Raw genomic sequence first — 24,535 nt, forward strand, 5'->3', positions numbered from 1 at the left:
AAAACCTAATGTTTACTATGGATAGTTGTTGGTTTTTGGAAAGGATGCATTATGCTAGAAGCTCCATTTCAAAAAAAAGCCTTCGATGTTTGACTCTGATGATTGTAAATTATTTAGAATTTTAATGTAGAAGACCAAATAGAATAATGCATGAAGGCAATAAATAAATAAATAGACAAATAGAAAGTGTAGGCAAATGGGTAGAAAGCTATTACTTAAAAACTGACTGATTGGCTTCGGATAAACCTTTTGTGGTTTTGAAAGCTAAGATGAGTTTGCATTTAGGGATCCTGCAGTAATTCAGGAAGTTAGATATTAATGTTATGGTTTGACTGGCGAGGACAACTATCCAGAACCTCTCACATTTTCACTTTTTATTTCTGATTCCACTCAATTTATTTATTTATTTATTCACATCATTTATAGTCCACCTTTCTCACTGAGACTCGAGGCGGATTACACAGTATGAGGTTAATACAATCAGTATCAAGTACATTTCAATACAATACCATAAGGTAAACAGATACAAGTTTAAAAGACATAGCATTAGCAAGGATCCAAGACAGAGTAAAAAAAAAATAGAGCAAAACGTAATCAATTCTAGGACTAACATTAGGCAACATGGAGCACTAGTTGCACATAGGAGTACATATTTAAAGCAGCAGATAATACATAAAGCAAAAATAGTGATGAAGTCTATGATCCCCAACTCATTAGTGAAGCATCTGAGACCCCATCCCTACAATACAGCCCTCCCATTTAAGTAAAAAGCCTTTTTGAATAGTTCGGTTTTGCATCATTTACAGAAAGCCAGGAGTGTGGGGGCTCTTCTGACTTCCTCAGGCAGGTCATTTCACAGGATAGGGGCCACCACAGAGAAAGCCCTTGTACAGGCTGCTGCTTTCACCTGTGTGCAGCCTGGCACCTGCAGGATACCCTGTTCAAATGAAGCTATTGGCTGTTAAATGCAGAAACTTTGTTTAAGGTAGGGTGGAGTTGAGAATGGGAATTTGGATCCAACGTATCTTATTTAAAGCAAAAGACAACATTCACATTAAGATGCTCATTTCACTGTGCATTTGATTTATGGTCAGAGTTTCTAAACGCAAAAACATCCGAACACATGGATCGCTGAGATTGTGGAGTGGAAAAGCAAAAAAGATTGCATAAATTGAGTTGTGGCTTTTGTACATCCATAGTTGCTAATTCTAAAAAAGCATTATTTTCACAATCAATCCAATCCTCTTCTATTTTGTGAAACAAAATATTGGTTAAATTGGTTTAACAGATTTCTAGGGAACTATGGTTCTGTTAAGAATCTGTAGCAAATCCAGTTGAACCCAAACCAGTTGAACCCACACTTAGTTGTCTTTATTTTTATTGTTTCTTATATTTGGGGGATACTGGGGCAAAAACCGGCAGCAGACTGTGCATGTAATGTGTTCTGTATCAAAACAAAAAGAAAGGAGCAGAGAAACATTCCTAATGGATTGATTTTTGCATTGGAAGCATGGCCAATTAATTTAAAGTTACAAGATTCAGAGAGAAATTTAGAAGATTCTTTATAATTTAACATACTGTGCCTGTAACAATTTTCTAAATTAGCATGTGTTTTCATTCACTATATTCTTACACCTACTGTGATGGTGAGGAGAGTCTTTTGTGCAGAAATCCACAGAAGCTAGGAAGTAAAATAACTCCACACTAAATGGCCAAAAATATAGACAATTAATTTAACTACCACAATATAAGCTAATATAAAGATAATGGCTGTTTTCACACTACTAACCTGTTTCTGTAATGTTACGAAATATCGTGCAAAAAACGCGGAAGATAGCATCTTCTCGTGAGAGTTTTGCACGATGTTTAAACCAGTTAAACCACTGTACATCATGCTTTTGGTATTGTACCTAAAGCATGAAGTACACATGAGGCAGGAAGTACACATAGGACACTCATATAGTTCAGAATCTTCTGGCCTGGAGAAGCAAGTGACACTCAGGTAGGACTAGAGTTGCCAGGCCTAACCTGCAAACAGTGGGAAACACAGCAAGGCAGGGACATGGGTGTAGCCATTGGCAATGGTGTCATGTCACTTCCAGAGAAGACTCAGAAGTGATGCCATGCCTCTTTAGGAACTGGCAGAAACTCTATGGTAAAACCATAGATTTTTGGTGTTTGCTAGAGAGGCATGACAATTTCCTGATTTACCCTGGAAGAGACACCATTGGCCCGATAGCCAGTTTAAATGTTTTTCTCCCACTGCCACTCCCAAGTAGCAGTGGGAAATGAGAGGCAAGACAAGGGATCCCGACCCTGACTTCTGCAGGGAGACTAAAAATCCTAGGTAAGATAGCACAAGACCAATCCTGTGCTGCTCTCTTATCCAAAGCTGAAATTCATTGCACTCCCTTAGTCTGGATAGTTTGTCATTAAGAGAGGCCACTCATTTTCTCTGCTCCAGACTTAAGGTATCCTTCATGCCAGGGGCTTTACTGACATTGCCTCATTTTTATCTGTTGCTTGTAAGGCCTTCCCCTTGGCCTGAGGTACTTATATGTGAAAATACTTACCAGTATTGGTCTGTGACAGACAGGATTCCAGCTCTGCCTGTCCTCAGAAACAGCCAATGAGAGATAGCGGAATGCTAGGCCAGTGACAGAGTATGTTGGAAGGGAGTTACTGAGGAGAGAAGGTTTTGGAAGCTGCTGACAGAGGCAGTAGAGATATAGCTGGCTGTTAATCTGTTCTGTTTAACAACAGATTAACAGCCAGTTGTTTAACCACAATATATGAGTTTTGAAATTATTCACTCTGATTTTCTGTGTTATAAATAAAATTATTCTTGTTTCTGTTTTAACCCTGGCTGGCTTGAAGTTGTTGGCTGAGGAGAAATAAGACACTCACACATGAACCTTAAACACTCTGGTCATGACAAATGGGTCAATATATTTAATCTAAATGGTGGCAGCATATATCAAGGAAAGAAAACACTAAACTCCCTTTCTCCAATAGCCCTGGGTAGTAGCCGGGTGAGGGGAAGTAACTATCAGGAACTGGCTGCCTGTCTGATGGAGCCTCTGGGAAGTGGAGAGAGGGGACCCTCTGTGAATTTGGATCAGAGCTCTCTGACTGATAAATAGAAGTTAGATAGATGGTGAGTTGTGATAGCTCCTAACTTTGAAGCCCCCAAACCTCTATAGGGAGGCTTATGGTGGGTAGAAATGTGTAAAGTGGGGGGGGGGGTCACATAGTCTTTAAGGAAAATGTTTTAATTGAAAAAGGATAGTATTGGCAATAGGATGGAACATTACATTTCTTGATTTCCTAGCCCCGAATTATACTTAGTTAACCATTGATACTAGCCATATTTGAGCAATGATAAAGGGCAAATCAGAAAATGATCAAAGCTAGTTTGGAGTACTTTCCCTGCAAGGAAAGGCTAAAAGGCTTTGAGGCTTTATAGTTTAAAAGACAAGTAAGGGGTGGGGAGATAATATTGTGCCCTTTCTGAAGAAAGTGGACAAACATTTCTTTCTCATAATGCCAGAACTTAGGCTTACTCTATGGAACTGATGGTAAGGAAGCACTTTTTCGCATGATGCGTAATTTACATGGAACTTACTACAACTGCATATATTGAAGTTAGTTAACATAGGTTGCTTTAAAAAGAGATTAGACACTTTCATGAAAGACATATTCATCAATGGCTAAATGAAAGGGGCAATATAGCCCAGTAACTGGAAGTAGCTGAAAGGATACCAGTTACTGAGGAAACAACAGAGGGAGGCTTTGACCCTGCTTGTTGGCCTTGTAGGGCATCTGCTTGGTCAATGTGGAAAACATGAGGCTGGACTTGATGCTCTTTGGTTTGGAACTGCAGGGGTCTTCTTAAAATAATCCCTGTGAGCACATTTATGATGTTGAGCGACATTTATGATAATATTTTCAAAGAAAGGATATAAAGGGAGGGCTTATTATGGAAATTGCTTTTTACTTTTAAGCAGAAACTGAATATGCAAGCTTCATTTATGCTCAGGATCAGCATAAATGTACAAGCAAATCCAAGCAGCTGCTTAGGGTATCAATATTGATGCCCCTAAAAATGATGCAGCATGTAGTCTCAGACCCACAGATCACATCTGTCTCCCCAGACCATGCATTTGGGTTCGAGGGGGGTCTATGCAACTTGAATATTCATAGGATATAGTCTTATCTGTCTGTAATTGCTCATGCTGAACTATTGAATATGTGTATGTGTTCTTTACACAGAAGTATGACTAGATGTTACTCTTATAGGTGGCATTTATGGCGTTTTGACCCTGTAAGTAAAACAGAGATGTATCAAAAATAGTCTAAAATAGACAGATGTGTCAGAAGATGCACAGTCCTTCACATTCCCAAGATTTCCAATGTTTTAATTAGAGCTGAACGAATAATTTACAGTGCATAATTTACTGGAGGAACCCAGCCTCTGTCTGCTTGTGTGCTTGTGTTAGAACTGTGAGCAGATTGCCATTCCTTCCAGAGTGCTCATTATTCAAATTTAATCCACAATATTTTTTTAACGGTGTGGTTTGATTGCAAACAGTTTGTTGTGACTGTTCTGTGTCTGATACTTGGTTAGCTGTCAGCAGCTATATAAGATACTAAGTATTACTTAATTTTCCTAATTAGATGAATAGGCCTCTTATGCTGTGGGTAAAGGTTACAAGGTGCTGCAAAGGAAAGAGTGCTGGGCTTAAAAAAAATGAAATGGCTAAGTTTTGCATTCATTTGCTCTGATCTAGAGATTTGTTTTGGGCATGGGAGGTCTGAGACAGGCATGATGGTCCCTTGCCTGGAAAGGTCACCTCATTCATGTGGAGGAAAATAACAGTAGATATCCCTAACTCTCCCCTACTTATAAGGGACTGTTTCTGTTTTCTTGCCCTTGTCCCTCGAAAAATCAAATTCTCTACTTTGCTTTCAGAAAGAGTTAAGAAAACCCTTTTAAAAATGGTATTGGTGTGTGTGTATACTGGCACATGACTGGTGCCATCCTAAACAGAGCTATGTCCTTCTAAGCCCATTGACATCAATGCTTAGGATGGCTCTGGCTAGGTAGTAAATGTTGCTGAATGTGTTTCAGAACTACTGTTCTCTTATATATAGAAACATTTCTATTATGCATTCTTAGTCTTTTTAAAAGTGAAACAGTGGGTACATAAGAGACATAGATTTTATTAAAAATTGATGTGGTTTACCTCAGCCTCATGCTGCCCTGAGTTTGCAGCATGAATAGATTCCTCCTTGTGAAAATCACATTCCAGTGGCTTCCTCTCTACATGAGAGTAGACTGAAGGTGAGTTTTGCTTTCTCAAAAGTATGCTTTATTAGGGAACAGATTAGTAAAGAATCCATGTCTGAAAGAAGTCTTACAAAAATAAGATAGAGTAAGAATAACAAGGTAGGCTGGTCCTTCATGCAGACTAGACAAGTGGCTCCTTGGGGTATCATATTTATTTATTTAGTTGTAGTTCGAGGTGGCTTACAATAGACGATGAAAAATGTATATACTTAAAACCAAAATAAAATAACAACCCCAGATCTCTCCATCCCCCTCTTAAAAGATACCTGTCATTCAAATCTCCTCAAAAGCCCTAGCAAACAGGTAAGCTTTCTAGCATCTTCTGAAGAACATAAGTTGGAGACTCCCCTTACCTCCACAGGAAGCTCATTCTGTAGGGCAGGGCCACACTGGAAAAAGGCCCTGCCAGCTGAGCAACATATGGATATAGAGGTGAAGATATGTGAGCAGTGGATTAAAAAACTATGAAATGCAAAAGCTGCAGTTTGGGACATTTCTATAAGAAAAACCTCAAAAGTGCAATCACCACAGCTGTAACAGTGTCTGTTTAAGCCCTAGTTAATGCAAAGAAATGTATTGTTAAATTCTGATTCAGCAATTATTTATGCTACAATAAATCTGTTAGTCTTTAAGGTGCCACAAAACCATTCATAAGGAAATGGAACAAATTGTAAAACCTATTAAAATGCATTCAGCCATGGAGTTATGACCACTTACAATGAATTAATAAGTATTATATATTTAATGATGAAGAAGTTAAAAATAAAAGCAAATTATGTTTCAGGAAATTATAGTTTACTTCCCATTAACTCAAGCTGGCTGTCTAGAAATGAATGCAGGGTAAGTGGGCAAAACTGAAAATAGCTTGGGGTACAGTGAGACTAACATTCTTCAAATGAGATATTCTTTATTTTGGAATTCCCACAGAATATTTTATACATTCATCCAAAATTTGTACTTGCAGATATTCACCCCATATACTTTTTAAAAAACATGTGAACCATAAGATCAGTGAATCCAAGCAAAAATCCAACAAACAAATTCTGTCTTGGAACAACACTCACCTGAAAGGAGGTTGATAGACAGAAATACGCATGTGGTTATGACATTCATGTGAAACTATATACAGCCAGATAGTGAAATTTAAGAGCTGCGTTTCTTTAATCTTTTCCTGGGTTATGCGTGAACACCACCATAATAGTCGTGGTGGTAGCTAACAGGGGACCAATTTGTACTATTATTGAAATGAGGGGTGGGATTTTTCAGAATTGGTCCAATGGTGCAATGAAGCAGAGGAGCCTTTATGCTTGTATAGCTGACACCAGCTACCGGTCTAGGTTTCATACACACAGGTGACTATTTAGGAAAATTAAGAGGATACTAGTACAGGTGTGCACCCCCCCCCCCAAAAATACCCTGGGAAACCAAAATCTGGGATTCCCCAAATCCAGGAAAGATTCTATGATTTTGTTTGGACAGAACAGAGAAATATGGGTTAATTTGACTGTTATTCCCTATGGGGAAAACTATCTGGAGACTATCTGGAGGGTGGTGGGTGGGCAGATGGTTTTTTTTTTAATCATCAGTTTTTAGGGAACCTACTCTTGACTGTCCTCTAAAGATTCCCTCCCCCCCCCCAAAGTTTCAGGAAGATTGAACTCCAGCATCCAATTCTATGGGCCCCTGAATAAGGTATCCCGAGCCAATCCATTGTTTCCTATGGGAAAAAAGTCAAAGCTCACTCCTGCTGCAGAAACACACTGGGTAAAGCTGTCATGGCCAAGACACTTAGCAACTGTAAAGCCACATTAATACATGTTTAATCAAACATTATGAGAGGCCTCTAAATAGAGGAAGGACAATATTATTGAAATGTGTGATCCTGAATTCCTTCACAAACAGAGCCATCTTAACTCAGTTTTCAGTTGCTATAGGGGGGATAAGAACCAAGGCAACAGGGCCAGAGGTCAGTGAGATACTAGACAATATTCACCTATAATGCATACAGTCTGTAAAAAAAACCCAGTATGTATTCTTTGGGAACTTTATCTAATGTTTTAGTAATGATTTCTTATACTTTGTGTGATTGTGTAGCTTTATATCTCTAGTAGGGAATACTCCCAGCTATTCAGGGAAAAACAATTTGTTTATAATCATACTGTGACTTCTTTGTTGATTTAATCCATGTAATCTGAGTTAGGTAATTATGCCTTGACAGAAGTTGCATGACATAAAGCTGTGGAATAGGATTCAAAACATTGTGGCAAAAACTAAGGGGTGGGGGGACACAGCAATTAATTAGTGTTTTGATAGCAAAATAGAAGATTTCAAAGTTATGCCTACCTTCACCTCACTCCCTTCAACTTCGAAATTCATTCCCTAATGCCAGATTGGTTGATGTGTGCAATGACTGTGTAGAGACACTGTGTAGAAGCAAAGCTGATTCAAAAAGTACACTGAAACAAGCAGAGTGTTTGCAATTTTGGCAATCAAAGTAGGGATTTTGAATTATGCAGATCCACCCCAAATTTTTCTTTTTCTTTATTAAAAGTTGTGTTTACAACAGCCTGGATATTATGCCCCCCTCACCCTCACTTTGGCCTTTTGCAGTTAAATAGCAGTACTAGGGTTTAAATCTGACTGAATATTAAGCCTCTTCACTTCTTTAGACTTAGAGCCAAGCTACAAGTGACACCTGACACAGGTTGGACACAGGTTGGTCAGCTTATCTCAAGTTTTGATGGGAAATGTAGGCATCCTGGTTTTATAGCTTGGCTCTCCATTACAGCTGCAAGACCAGGTTGCCTACATTTCCCATCAAAACTTGAGGGAAGCTGACAAGTGTCCAACCTATGTCAGGCGTCACTTGTAGCTTGGCTTTGGGGATTCTGGGGAAGGTGAGGACAGGAACTTGATGGCAGTTACACACTGGTGAGTAAAAGGGAAATTTCAGCCTACTCAGAGACATTCTTTCACACTGGCCTTTTGCAGCAAGATCCAACTGTGGTGAAGCAAATCCTGCAGGTACCTTGTTCTGCCATGTGAGATGTGTAATTTACTCAGTTGATGCAGGTCTCAAGTAGACATGGGCAAGAACAACATTACGAACAGAAAAAAACCCATGAACATCCCATTTGTCCTTCCACGAACAAGCCGTTCGTAAGGATCCATTCTAAATGAACAAGTGGTCATTACAAGCCTAGTTCGTTGCCTTTGTCAGCCTTTCCTCAAGTCAGACAGTCTGAGGCCTTTCAATCAATTCCCCTGGCAACGGCAGGGACTGAACTCTGTCTGAACTCCTTCTGGCTTTCCTTCTAGCTTTAACCCTTCAAAGTACTTCCAGCAGAGAGTCAAGTTTTTGCCACTGTGAAGAGAAAATGACAACAAGGGGGAGACCCAAGCATCATGCCTTTCCTGGGGTGCAATCTCTCTGAAACTTGGGGGGGGGTCTTCAGAGAACAGTGAGGATTATGTCCCCTGCAAATTTGGTGGGTATTGGACATTGGGAAGGTCCGTTTGTAACCCCTCAAAGTAGTTTCCACCAGAGAGTCCTGTTTTTGCTATTGTGAAGAGAAAATGACAACAAAGAGAATGACCCATGGATCATGCCTTTCCCAGGGTGCAATCTCTCTGAAACTTGGAGGGTCTTCGGAGGTCAGTGAGGACTATGTCCCCTGCAAATTTGGTGGGTATTTGACATTGGGAAGGTCAGTTAGTGGGGTGTTTAAAGGGCCCTGCCCTTTGCATTTGGCAGGAAAGGGCCCTTTAAACTATCAGCTGGCAGGCAGCAGGGGGCAATTCCCCCTGCCACCTGATAGTTTAAAGGGATATTTAAGGGGCCACAAACAATGAACATTTTTGTGAACAGGGTCATGTTCGTTACTGTTGGTTGTTCATGGATGGCAATGAACAACAAATAGCTTGTTTGTTTTTTCCCCATTCGTGCCCATGTCTAGTCTCAAGCTGCTAGGCCTCAATGAAGAGTTTACCCCTCTAGCTTTGTTCCCCATCCCCCTGTATGGGATTTCATTCAATGTCAACAGCAGGTTGGAAGTTAGAGTTGTACTTCTCTGCTGACCTGCAACCCAAGTCCTCTATACCTGCCTCTTGAAAGACCCATCTCTACTTTAACAATCATCCTTTTTCAAACCACTTTGAAAGTAAGGGAGAAATGGAATGCTCACTGATATGAGTCATTCAGATTCCAGCAAGCATCTCTCTCTCTTCTCTTGGTATTTTGGTAAGTTTGGTCCAAGTCAGGCTTTTGTGTGGGTGCACAAACCAACCACAACATCAGTTTCAGGAAAAAAAATCACTGCTTGAACAAGCAGCCATTGGTTACAAAAAAGAAAAAAAAAAACGATTTAAGCAACAATTGATGAACAATATCTGAGCAAAGGAAAATTAAATGAGTAATGCATGCATCTTCTCACCCTGAAACTTTCCTCATGATGTGAATTTAAAAGGTGGGCAGAATAATATTACAGCTTTCAGATTTCTGTTCAGTATCTATACCTGTCTCTTTCTCTGCCATTTTGTTGGTGTTCTCCTTTGCGGTCTGACTTACATCAACCATCCAATTCTAAAATATCTCTTCTGGGTATTTTGATGTCTCACAAAAATACAGAGAGATCCTTTATATAGTTTACCAGACTCCTTCCCTGATAACTAGTGGGAAATTGTCAGCTCCATCTACATATGAACTGACATCCTGTTACTTTTTCAGACTGGGATTTAGAAGATAAGCTTGTTCTGCAATATTTTGCCTACCCATATATATATATATATATATATTTGTAGCAATTTTCTTTTTTAATTTGTTTTTAAACCTTTGCTTTTGAACCTTCAAATTGGCTCCTCCTGTTACCTTAATCTTACACCTCAGGAGGACTCTGGTAACAATCAACAAACTGGTGGTTTCAAAAATAATTATACCTTCTTAAAGGTATATTCATAGACTCAGTCATACAGTGTAATTTTCCACAGAGGTCTTCACTAACAAAAAAAACTCCACACAGATATAGATTCACACAGGCCTTTCCATGCCTAAACAAGATAGATTAATCTCTCTCTCAGGGCCAAGCTACCCATGACGAATGACACTTGAACGGCAAGTGGATTGAGTGGAGGGCAAGTGAACAGGGAGAAATACACTTGCTGTTCAAGTGTCATTCGTAGGGATGTGCGTTTCGGCATTCAGAATGCCGAAAGAATGCCGAAACAAAAGTGTTTCGGCTTCTTTCGGGGAATGCCGAAACGTTTCGGGGAATGCCGAAACGTTTCGGGTAGCCGAAAGAAAAAAACCGAAACGTTTCGGGATTCTTTCGGCTTTCTTTCGGCTTTTCAATGGGAAAATGCCTCCGTCTTCCCGGACGTCTGGGGGAGGCATTTTCCCACCGAATAAGCCCAAAATTGGTGGGGACCTTCCTCTAACCCTTCTCTAACAACCACCCAAGTTTCAGACAGATTGGACTTTGGGGGGCCATGTTATGGCCCCCCAAAGCAGGTCCCCCCATCCTCCCATAAGAAAGCGAAGGAGCAGCATATTGTTAGCATGCTGCTGCTCATCTTTCTTCATTATTTCCTATGGGGAAAAAATGAAGAGGCAGGCTTCCTTTGCCAGGGGTGGCATATTGCATGCAAAATGCCCCCAAGCCCTCAGGGGCCCTTCTCCCACCCTTCCCCCCACCCCCCACCCAGGTTCAGACTGCTCCCACTTGGAGGGGCCATTTCATGGCCTCCCCAGGTAGGTGCTCTTTTCTCTACCACTGACAGCTGGGGAAGGCTTGTCTTGCCAGGGGTGGCATTTTGCATGCAAAATGCCCCCCAGCCCTCTGGGGCCCTTCTCCCACCCTTCCTCCCACCCCCCACCAAGGCTCAGACTGCTCCCACTTAGGGGGGGCATTTCATGGCCTCCCCAAGTAGGTCCTCTCAGCCCCTAAAGTCCACCCCTTACAGCCCCACACAAACCCAATTCCCCCCCAGCTGCCACACACAGACCCAAATCCCCACATTAGCCCCTCACAGACCCAAATCCACCCCCACCTGTCCCACACCCATAATCCCAGGAACAGGCTGGCAAAGGCCAGCCCTCTCCCTTTGTTCCCTATGCTGGGAACTTCTAAACTCTCTTTCCCTGGGCAATTCTGCACAGCCCAGGGGTGCCACAATGGTGGGCACACTTCTGAGTGCCAGCTGGTCCCTGTGAAAGAGCACCTGAACCACAGACACCCTCCCTCAAATTCCCCCACCACCTACAGAGATGGCTGGCCAGCCAGCCCCATTGTTCCCTATGATGGGAACCAACTGCACAACAAAGAATAAAACAAGAACAACACAAAATAGTTTTAAATTTTTTTTCTCCCTTCCAAAGTACAAGTAGGCAAAGCATTATGACACATTACACCAGCAGTCCCCCACACAGAAAAATTAAAACAAAACTCACTTAACATCAGAGAATCACAAAGCACAATTCCTGTCAAAAACACTTTATTTCTTGAACAGCTTTAGGTTACACAGCAGGGGGGAACACCAAAGGGCATGGCAGCACTATCTTACAAAAAAATAACACAACTCACTTAACATCAGAGAATCACAAAAACACAATTCCTGGCAAAAACACTTTATTTCTTGAACAGCTTTAGGTTACACAGTAGGAGGGCACAACAGGACATGATAGCAATGTACTACAAAAAATAATACAACCCACTTCACCGTTTTTGACAGCAATTGTGTTTGTGTGATTCTCTGATGTGAAGTGAGTTGTGTTATTTTTGTGTAGTACACTGCTTTCCTTCTCTGTGGTGCCTTCCTACTGTGTAACCTAAAGCAGTTACAGAAATAAAGTGCTTTTGACAGCAATTTTTTGGGGTGATTCTTTAATGTGAAGTGAGTTGTGTTATTTTTGTGTAAGATACTGCTTCCATGCCCTTTGGTGTTCCCCCCCTGCTGTGTAGCCTAAAGCTGTTCAAGAAATAAAGTGTTTTTGACAGGAATTGTGCTTTTGTGATTCTCAGATGTTAAGTGAGTTGTGTTATTTTTGTGTAAGATAGTGCTGCCATGCCCTTTGGTGTTCCCCCCTGCTGTGTAACCTAAAGCTGTTCAAGAAATAAAGTGTTTTTGACAGGAATCGTGCTTTGTGATTCTCTGATGTTAAGTGAGTTTTGTTTTAATTTTTCTGTGTGGGGGACTGCTGGTGTAATGTGTCATAATGCTTTGCCTACTTGTACTTTGGAAGGGAGAAAATAATTTTTTTAAAACTTTATTTTGTGTTGTTCTTGTTTTATTCTTTGTTGTGCAGTTGGTTCCCATCATAGGGAACAATGGGGCTGGCTGGCCAGCCATCTCTGTAGTTGTTGGGGGAATTTGAGGGAGGGTGTCTGTGGTTCAGGTGCTCTTTCACAGGGACCAGCTGGCACTCAGAAGTGTGCCCACCATTGTGGCACCCCTGGGCTGTGCAGAATTGCCCAGGGAAAGAGAGTTTAGAAGTTCCCAGCATAGGGAACAAAGGGAGAGGGCTGGCCTTTGCCAGCCTGTTCCTGGGGTTATGGGTGTGGGGCAGGTGGGGGTGGATTTGGGTCTGTGAGGGGCTAATGTGGGGATTTGGGTCTGTGTGTGGCAGCTGGGGGGGAATTGGGTTTGTGTGGGGCTGTAAGGGGTGGACTTTAGGGGCTGAGAGGACCTACTTGGGGAGGCCATGAAATGCCCCCCCCAAGTGGGAGCAGTCTGAGCCTTGGTGGGGGGTGGGAGGAAGGGTGGGAGAAGGGCCCCAGAGGGCTGGGGGGCATTTTGCATGCAAAATGCCACCCCTGGCAAGACAAGCCTCCCCCAGCTGTCAGTGGTAGAGATGAGAGCAGAGCACCTACTTGGGGAGGCCATGAAATGCCCCCCCCAAGTGGGAGCAGGCTGAGCCTTGGTGGGGGGTGGGAGGAGGGGTGGGAGAAGGGCGCCAGAGGGTTGGGGGGCATTTTGCATGCAAAATGCCACCCCTGGCAACACAAGCCTCCCCCAGCTGTCAGTGGTAGAGATTAGAGCACCTACTTGGGGAGGCCATGAAATGGCCCCCCCAAGTGGGATCAGGCTGAGCCTTGGTGGGGGGGTGGGAGGAGGGGTGGGAGAAGGGCCCCTGAGGGTAAGGGGGCATTTTGCATGCAAAATGCCACCCCTGGCAAAGGAAGCCTGCCTCTTCATTTTTCCCCATAGGAAATAATGAAGAAAGATGAGCAGCAGCATGCTAACAATATGCTGCTCCTTCGCTTTCTTATGGGAGGATGGGGGGACCTGCTTTGGGGGGCCATAACATGGCCCCCCAAAGTCCAATCTGTCTGAAACTTGGGTGGTTGTTAGAGAAGGGTTAGAGGAAGGTCCCCACCAATTTTGGGCTTATTCGGTGGGAAAATGCCTCCTCCAGGCGTCCTGGAAGACGGAGGCATTTTCCCATAGAAAAAAGCCGAAAGAATGCCGAAATAATGCCGAAAGAATCCCGAAAGTCGAAAGCCGAAAGAGATTCTTGTTTCGGCTTTCGGCTTTAACGATAGAGAATCTTCTTTCGGCTTTCTACTTTCGGCTATAGCCGAAAATTTTTGGCTTGCACACCCCTAGTCATTCGTCATGTGTAGCTTGGCCCTCAGATATACACAAACTGACCCACAGTTTGCCTGACTTATACCGAATTAGGCTTTCAGGCTTCCATGCAGTTTGCTGATTTAGCCAGAATCCTTTCTCTAAGACACCCAAAGACTGGCTCAAAACGTCATCCCTCAGCTCTCTGACTAAAAACTGCAGTTCACTCCTCCCCCTACGGTACAGCGACTGTCCAGTCAGAGCAGACTGCATTCACCCATCCAGCCCCCTCCTCCTTTCCTCAGAAACCTGCTTTTATACCCACAGTAACAAATATTAAAAGTAGACCAGGTTAACAAGAATAAATAAAATCCAAATTAAATACATCACATGCTAAACATTACAGTCATTTTCAATTTCACATTTACACATTTAGAGACTACAAATCCAGCATTTGCAAAGCTGTAAGATTTTACCTGGGGTGAGGTGACATTTTACCATACATATACCAGGCTGAGTAAAAATGGATATTCATTTTTCTGCCCCTACTCCCATGGCCCCACTTGCTCCTGAAGCAAGTTTGCTATGACAGATAGAAGAGTCAATCTCAGGGCCAAGCTACACATGACGAATGACACTTGAATGGCAAGTGTATTTCTCCCTGTTCACTTGCCCTCCACTCAATCCACTTGCCATTCAAGTGTCATTCGTCATGTGTAGCTTGGCCCTCACTCTTAGGGCCAAGCTACACATGACGAATGACACTTGAACGGCAAGTGGATTGAGTGGAGGGCAAGTGAACAGGGAGAAATACACTTGCCGTTCAAGTGTCATTCGTCATGTGACACCATCGCGAGATCTGCTGTGGGAAGACGGGAGACAGGAAGTGCGTAATAACAATAGAGCGGCTGGAGAGAAGTGGCCCTTGCTGGAGGGCAGGAAGTAGGGAATCGCCATTTTTGAAAGGGGAAGGGTCGCGGCTTCAGCGGAAAAGGAAGTAGGCCATCTTGGATTACCAAATCATAGAGAAACCATAGAGAAAAGACGCCCGACATTTTGGACTCTTTAAAATTTAATTTTTGCAAGAAGACCGGGACATTTAAAACAGAAAAATGTTAAATTTTACGCCACGGAGTTAAGGAAGAGAGCGGATTCGTGGGAGCGAGCTAAAGCAAGCCCCACGATGTCAAAAAAAGAGTGGCAATTGGCAATAGAAAACCTGGATAAAAACCTGGACAAAAAACTTTTAGATATGATTAAAGAACTTAAGGACACGAAATTGGAGCTGATAAAAGAGGTTAAAGAGGTTACACAGACAGTAAAATCGGAGCTGTCAGAAGTGAAAAAAGGTATGGAAACAATACGAAGTGAATTACAAGGAACGCAGCAGAGAGTTAAAACAGTAGAAGACGCGATGGAGAATTTAGCAGACATGCAACAAACAGAGATGAGATTGGTGAAGGGGAGAATGTCAGTTGCAGAAACTAAACATATGGAGAAGCAGCTACGTTTTCGTGGCTTGCCAGAAGTGGAAGGAAAGTCAGCGCAAGAACAGATGACTGAGGTGTTGGCTGAATACCTGGGGAAGGAGGAGGAGGAAGTTGTGGCTATCCTAGATGTGGCATACCGTGTGAATTCGAGAATAGCAACCCAAAGGAAACTACCAAGAGATGTGATTGTGCAGTTTACAACACGAAATATGAAAGAGAGGATTGTGACAAAACAGTTTCAAGATCCATTGGAGATTGATGGCAAGACGATCATTATAATGAAGGAACTGCCCAGATCAGTGTTATTGGACCGGAAAAAATATAAAGTGCTAATTCAGATTTTGAAGGACATGAAAATTAGGTATAGATGGGAGTTACCGGAAGGAGTGTCCTTTGAGTTTGGAGGGGCCAAAAAACGCATTAGATCTGAGCGAGAGATGGAGCGATTTATTAAGGACAATGAAAAAGACTTACCAACAAGATCATGAATATGGAATGTAAAGTATTATCTTGGAATGTAAATGGACTAAACTCACCGAATAAGAGGAAAAATATTTTTCACTGGCTACTAAAACAAAAATGTGATATTGTTTGTTTGCAAGAGACCCATATTAGAAAACAGGATGTAAAATATTTAAAATCTGGAAAACTGGGCAAAGAATTTGTAGCGGCCTCCAACAAGAAAAAAAGAGGAGTGGTGTTGTACATAAAAGAGGAGCTACAGCCAAAATTTGTTATGAGAGATGTGGAAGCCAGATTTGTAGCAGTGGAATGTATTTGGAATTTAAAGAGAGTGTTGGTAGTCGGACTTTATGCACCTAACGGTGCAAAAGAAAGCTTCTTTGAGGATTTAAGGAAGCATTTAGACGATCTTGCATATGACCAGATAATTCTTGCTGGAGACTTCAATGGAGTGACAGACTTGGAACTAGATAAAAAGACTACAACGGCACAAAAGAAAAGAGGACTATTACCAAAGCTTTTTTTTGAGTTGATTCAACAAGGGACTCTTGAAGATGTATGGAGGAGAGAATATCCTAAAAGCAGACAGTTTACTTTCTATTCTTCAAGGCATTTTACATTATCAAGAATTGATATGATCTGGGCCTCAAAAGACTTAGCGTTATGGACTAAGGAGGTAGAAATAATGCCGATGGTAGGCTCAGATCATAACCCAATTATGTGGAAATTTGGAAAGAGGAGAAAAAGGAAAGCATGGAGAATAAATGAGGACTTGTTACAGGAAAGAGAGAATATGGAAATATTGAGAAGAGAGACAAAGTTTTTTATACAATACAACGTGAACAAAGAAGTACCAACCAATAAAGTTTGGGATGCTTACAAGGCAGTTGTAAGGGGCATACTAATGGATTTAAATGGTAGAGCAAGAAAGAAGAAAGAGGAGAAAAGACGAGAGATTGAGGAGAAAATAAAAGCCAAAGAAATACAGCTAAAAAAGAGACCAGGGAAAAAGAAGGTATACCAGGAAATTAAAATACTTCAAGAACAGCTAACAGCAATGAGCAACAAAGAATTGGAGTGGAATCTTAAAAGACTGAATCAAAAAGCGTTTGAGGGTGCTAATAAACCTGGGAAGTACCTGGCATGGCAATTGAAGAAGAAAAGGGAAAAGAAAATAATAAATAAAATTTGTGAAGATAACAAAACGTATTTGGAGCAGACTACCATTAGTAGAGCCTTTTATAAATTCTACGCTAAGTTGTATAATAAAAAAGAAGTAAACAAAGAATCAATAGCGACATATTTGGAGAAAACCAAACTTCCAGAAATCTCGGAAGCTTGGAGAAATAAGTTGAACAGTGAAGTAACTGACGAGGAAATTAGTAAGGCAATACAATCTGCAAATCTAGGAAAGGCGCCAGGGCCAGACGGACTTACGGCTAAATTCTATAAGACAATGGCTAATGAACTGGCACCATTCCTAAAAGAGGTGATGAATGGGGTTTTAAGGGATCAAAGGATTCCAGACACTTGGAGTGAAGCGAACATATCATTGATCCCAAAAGAGGGCCAAGACCTGACTAACGTGAAAAATTATAGACCCATATCGCTACTTAATAATGACTATAAAATTTTTGCGAAGATATTGGCGGAGAGACTGAAGGGGTGGCTCTCGGAAGTTATAGAGGAGGAACAAGCAGGCTTTTTGCCAGACAGACAAATAAGAGACAATTTAAGGACAGTGATCAATGCTATTGAATATTATGACAAGCGTTGTGACAAAGAGGTTGGTTTCTTCTTTGTAGACGCTGAAAAAGCGTTTGACAATTTAAATTGGGACTTTATGTTTGCCACTATGGAAAAGCTACAATTAGGAGAAAGATTCATCAGAGCAATTAAGGAAATTTACAGAGACCAGACTGCAGCAATCGTGGTGAATGATGAATTGACCAAGAAATTGATGATAAGTAAAGGAACAAGACAAGGTTGCCCGTTATCTCCATTGTTGTTCATTTTAGTACTGGAGATTCTGATGATACAAATACGTCAAGATGAGGAAATTCGTGGAATAAAAATAAAGGACTATTCATATAAGGTCAGAGCATTTGCGGATGACATAATGTTAATTGTAGAGGACCCATTGGAGAACATGCCAAGAGTGATAGATAAGATTAAGGAGTTTGGAGACTTGGCAGGTTTTTATATTAACAAAAAGAAGTCAAAGATATTATGTAAAAATATGACTAAGCAGAAACAACAATTATTAACGGAAACAACGGACTGTGAAGTAACAAGTAAAGTGAAATATTTGGGAGTCTGCAAAGAACATAGATCTATTCAAAAACAATTATGAAAAACTATGGACTCAGATAGAGAGAGACTTGATTAAATGGAATAGACTGAATTTGTCACGGTTGGGTAGGATTGCAGCAGTTAAGATGAATGTGTTACCAAGAGTAATGTTTTTGCTACAGACAATACCAATCATCAGAGACTCTAAACAATTTGAAAAATGGCAGAGGAAAATATCAGATTTTGTTTGGGCAGGCAAGAAGCCTCGAGTGAAAGTGAAAGTTTTACAAGATGCAAAGGAAAGAGGCGGAATGCAACTGCCCAATCTGAGACTTTATCATGATGCAATCTGCCTAGTTTGGTTGAAAGAATGGATGACATTAAAGAACAAGAAACTACTAGCCCTAGAGGGATATAAAAAAATATTTGGATGGCACGCATATTTATGGCATGACAAAGTAAAGGTCAACTCGATGTTCCTGCATCACTTTGTACGGAGAAGTCTATATACAATCTGGAAGAAGTACAGAATTTATCTACAAGAAGGAACCCCCTTGTGGGTGGTTCCGTATGAGGTGATAGACCCGAGAGCTGTTGATAATGAACAACAATGTTTAACGTACAAAGAAATAACTAAAACTGAAGCATCCAAACTTAGAATAAAGATACAAGAGGAACTATCACCTAACTACGACTGGTTCCAGTATAGACAGATCAGAGACTTATATAATTCGGACTCTGTAAAGGGAGGTATACGAATAGAGAACTCGGAACTAGAGCAGACCCTTCTTAAAGAAGATAAGAAAAGAATATCCAAGGTATACCAAGTACTGCTGAAGTGGTATACCGAGGATGAGATAGTTAAAACACAAATGGTGAAATGGGCTATAAACTTTAATAAAGAAATAACAATGGAGGCATGGGAATACTTGTGGAAAACTACAATGAAGACAACGACATGTACTAATATCAAAGAGAACATCTACAAAATGATCTATCGTTGGTACATGACACCAAAGAAGATTGCGCTAGGGAATTCGAATACTTCTAATAAATGCTGGAAATGTAAGAAGCATGAGGGCTCCCTCTATCATATGTGGTGGTCGTGTGAGGTAGCTAGGCAGTACTGGGGGGAAATAATAAGAGAAATGAGTGAAATTTTACAATTTCAAATTAATAAGAACCCAGAACTCCTGCTACTGAACTTAGGAATGGAGGGAATTCCAGCCCAACACAGGACGTTGATATTTTATATGACAGCAGCAGCTAGACTTTTGTATGCGCAAAAATGGAAAGTACAAGAAGTGCCAACTATTGAAGATTGGATTTACAAATTGCTGTACATGGCTGAAATGGACAAGATGACAAGAAAACTGAGAGATCTGGACCCAGGGCAGTTCAACAGAGACTGGGAGAAGCTGAAACAACACCTGGAGAAGAAATGGGAGGTGGGAGGAAAACTGTGGCAGTTTGAGAACTACTGAAGCACTGAAGTAGAGGGGGGAGACTTTACCGGGGGGAGAAGAGATAAATGTGAATTAATAAGCAGTCAGATTAATAGATTGATATATATATAGATATATATATACAGGTTAACAAACAGAACATAGATAGAAAATAATTAACTATAAGGATTAAATATAAGGATTGATTAACTAACAATATTTTCTTTCTTTTTGGCAAGTTTTGTACCAAACTGAATGTCCGAAGATATAGATGAGTCAAATTGATTGACTACATGATGAGAGATATATAGAATTATTATAAAAAGATAGAATGAGTAATATATAGAGAATAAGTCAAATTGTTTGATATAAATGAATGTATGATCTATATGGTTTATGATATATGATATACAGAAATATTTGAAATTGAAAAATGGGATAAATTGTTTATCTAAGATGGAAACAAAGACTTACAGTTTGGGCATATAATGTTAAAAATAGTTAAGGATGTACTGCTTAGAATAACGGAGAATATATATTTGTTTTAGATAGAGGAAGTTAATAAAAGTAAGGGAAAGGGGACAAAGGGTTGGAAAGCTGTTGGAAGTCAACAAAAAGGGGGGGGAAGGGAGGGGGTTAGAGATAAAAAAATTGGGGAAAATTGAATGTAAATGTAAAAATAATGGATTCTAACCCAATAAAAATTTTCTCAAAAAAAAAAGTGTCATTCGTCATGTGTAGCTTGGCCCATATTTTCAGGGAATTCCTGGAACTCATCAGGACTACTATAGCAGTTGTTAACATGAGAGGGCCTGCTAGACTTGCCTTTAGTCCAGGATACTTAGGGCCAAGCTACACATGACGAATGACACTTGAACAGCAAGTGGACTGAGTGGAGGGCAAGTGAACAGGGAGAAATACACTTGCCATTCAAGTGTCATTCATCATGTGTAGCTTGGCCCTCAGACTGGCAATTGAGGACTCAACTAGATGTTATAAGCTGAATCATGATGTTTCCCAAACCATATTCTTGTGACATGTAGCATCAGGGAAGTAACATTCTCAAGCGATTTGTGGGGCCAGATTTGAGTTACAAGCACAGCATGGGGGGAGGTGCTTTAGCCTTCCCTACTGCATCAATTTCCTGAGCTGAAACAGCTGTGTGTGCGTGTGCGGGGTGGTGGTGGTGGTGGTGGTGCTTGCCTGACTGTAGGGCTCTATGTGTACTGACTGCAGCATATGGCACTCCACAATAGAACAGTCCCACCCGTGCCCCTTTTGAGTTGTGAAAATAGTGTGGGAAGTAAAACTGAATACCCATCTTCCCCCATGCCACACTTGCAAACAGATTCTGGCCCCACCGTTCTTAGAAAGGATGTCACATGTATCTGATAGTTGAGCCCTGATTGTTATAGTTTTAGGAGCCTTATTCTCACTTTCAGCAACGTTTTGGGGACATTTTTGCTTTCTCTCACATTGCAGGCCACCCAACCATTCATCAAATCCGTTCCTTGAAGTTTATCTCTTTTTTAAAAAAAAAATGTTATGACTGAAATTTGATTATCTGTCTGAGTCTTTCTGAGAAGTGCTATCAGGCCTCCAGGCTTTTCAAACAATGTTTTTTATAATACAAACCCAGCTGGCATTTTCAGTTCTTGTAACAGCATCAAAATGCTGACTCATCTTTGCACTGTGATGCACTCTCATCCCAAGGACCTTCTCAGAGCAGCTGAAAATATTTTATATGTTATCAGCTGTCTTGCCTGTTAACTTGTGAAGAGGCAGAAGGAGGTTCGGACAATGTATCCTTAGGTGAGATCATCTCTTTCAGTGGGAAGGCTGTGTATCTGTTGGCATATCATGTCACACTTTAACCAGCTACCCATGGAAGAATATTTTCAATGGAGAAATTTAGATGTGGCTTCTTTCTTTCACCAACACAAAAGTATCAACAGAACTGTTTACTGGCTCAGTTGCTATCAAATTCCCACTTGAAGTGAAATACATTTTGAATTACCTGCTCCAGAAAAACTTCTGAAGAATTTCAAGAAAAGCTTAATGATTCCTTGTAAGACTAGTTAAATTTCTCAGGGATAGAAAATCCACATATATTAAGATGCCACTAAAATCTATATAGAATGAAATTTATGGCATAGAATGAAATTCCTGCTGGAGGGGGCTGGGGTGAAATCAGGCATTTTGAGGGAAGCCAAACGAGCTTCAGTAAAAACAAACAACAGCAGCAACATCAACCAAGTTCTGTTCTCATTAGAGAACATTATCTACTGTAGTTTTTGTAACAGCCTTGCCATTATAGTTATTTTTTAAAATCCTGTCTATCTTTCACCAATGAATACTAACAAATAGGAAGAGTTCTGTGTGTATGCATGCATTTAGACTGCATGTACTTGTATCATATGAAAAGTGTTTCTTCTTTTGCTATTTGTCTAGCATTCAGAGGCCCTATTGCTAAACATCTGACTACAGAGTCCTCACATGGCTCCCATCTTTGAGAATTCAACGTTCAGTTTCTAGGTCAAATAATACAATACATTGGTGTTGGCATTGGTTCATCTCTGCTTTTCACCTATTTGTTTATCTTCCTCATGACTTCCTGCATCCATTGCCTTCTGGTATATTGTGTTCCTAATAAAGCCATTATTGCTGTTTGAGTAAATCTCCAAAATGGAGTGCTTCTTGAAGCAGCCTAGAGGCTTGCAAGCCATAATAATCCACTAAATGATGAGCAGGGAGAACAGAGTAAAGTTGACCATGTGTTCTTTATTCATCTCTGTGGGGATGGAGTGTGGCAGGGAGAATGGGGAAAGCTGCAAAGTAGAAAAGCTCCTTTGATAAGGCCTAATGATCCAGAAATGGTCTTCTTTCTAACAATGAAGACATCTCTCGATATCCCCTTTGGTGTTCTGCACAGAAGCAGGGGGCAGGATGAATGCTTTAGCTTGCTATTCAATTGGAATCATTGTTGAATGATAGGCACAAAATGTTCATAGTGTGTAAAATGTTTCTGGTTGTGTTGTTTTGTAACAAGTGATGCAAAATGTAAGAAAATCCAACAGGGAACGGTTCATTAACATAAAAAATGTGGAAGCCCTAACTAGTTCTACAGATTAACGGTACAATTCCAATATCCTAATTTAATAAAACTCAGTTCATCAAAAATCCAGGGTAAATTTCTCAATGCTATATTAACTCTTAATTTTTAAAAGTTATGTCCACACTCAGATTACTAATTCTGCCTTCAGTCTTGTCTCTTGAATCAAATTATATGTTTCATACAATAGCAAAGGATATCCCCTTTAAAAAGCTAAACATGAGCATTTTAATTTAGTTACCAATGCGTACAAGGGACAACTGGAAAACTAGCACACAAACAACATTTTCATCTACATTCTGTGCCTAAGAGCAATCTTGAGTACATCAAATGAGGTTATATTATGAAGTATACTATAGTTTGTATTGCACATGCAGGAGAAAGATGTTTGTATTGCAACAGTATATTTCACTGACATATTTTTATGATTTTCAGTCTAAGGAAAGTTGAGATGGTATGATGAGTCCTCCCATGAGCTTCAGCTATCATCCAGGGTTGTGATAGTAACCTGGACCTAAAGTTGTCACTAGAGGTGAGAGATCTCTAGCCCCCAGGTGGCATTTTCCACTACTACTCTGAGTGGCAACAGAAGAAAAATAAAATAAAATAAGTCTTACGGGAAACAGTGTGACATCACTCCTTGAAACAAAACAAAAGTGAATTCCTACCTCTCTAGGAATTGGCTGAAACTCTATAGTAAAAGTATAGTAAAGTTTTAAGTGATTCCTAGAGAGGACTGATGCCATTTCCTCTCTAGGAATTGCCAACACCATAGAGTTTGGGCCAGTTTCTAGGGAGTTTTGTCCCCAACAGTTTTGTCCCCAATAGATCTTGTCAGACCAACCTTGTTTCCTTCTTTGATCGAGGGATGAGCTTACTGGATCATGAGAACACTGTCAATGTGATTTACCTGGATTCCAGCAAAGCTTTTGATAAGGTTCCCCATGACATTTTAATGCATAAACTGGAAGACTGCAGACTGGACTATAGGATAGTTCGGTGGATAGGGAACTGGTTGGAGAACTGCACCCAAAGAGTGGTGGACTCAGGCTTGCAGCGCCCAGGCAAGTAGTGGCCTGATGGTTTGAGGGGAGGTGCGGTCCTCCGCCTCACGTCCTGGTCATTCACTGCATGGTGTTGACCTTGTCTCACAGGGCATGTCTCTTTCCTTACAGGTTCACACAGGCTTGCAGCGCCCAGGCAAGTAGTGGACTGATGGTTTGAGGGGAGGTGCAGATCTCCTCTTCATGTCCTGGTCATTCGCTGCGTGGTGTTGACCTTGTTTCACAGGGCATGGCCCTTTCCTTACAGGCTCACACAGTTCGGTGGATAGGGAACTGGTTGGAGAACTGCACCCAAAGAGTGGTGGACTCAGGCTTGCAGCGCCCAGGCAAGTAGTGGCCTGATGGTTTGAGGGGAGGTGCAGTCCTCTGCCTCACATTCTGATCATTCACTGTATGGTAATGACCTTGGTTTGCTGGGCATGACTTTGGCTGCAGGGCATGGCCCTTTCGTTACAGGCTCACACAGACTTGCAGTGCATAGGCAAGTAGTGGCCTGGTGTGTGGATGATTCCGTGTCGGTGCATTGGGAAGCTTGTGACTCATTAGCCCCTGAGAGGGCTAGGCAAAAGGCTGACAGAGCCATAGAGAAAACTTTGGGGGAGGGTCTGGGCATTTATTTGCTACACCCCTACATACTAGGCTGAATTTGCCAACCTCTACCGAGGTAATGGGGGTTCACCTGGCCACTAAAGGCAAAGAGATCTTCCTCAGTGGCCAATACAATTTTTCTGGAGGATTTGTGGCAAGGGCTCCAGTTA

This window comes from Eublepharis macularius, chromosome 5, assembly GCF_028583425.1.
Source record: "Eublepharis macularius isolate TG4126 chromosome 5, MPM_Emac_v1.0, whole genome shotgun sequence".
NCBI lineage: Eukaryota > Metazoa > Chordata > Lepidosauria > Squamata > Eublepharidae > Eublepharis > Eublepharis macularius.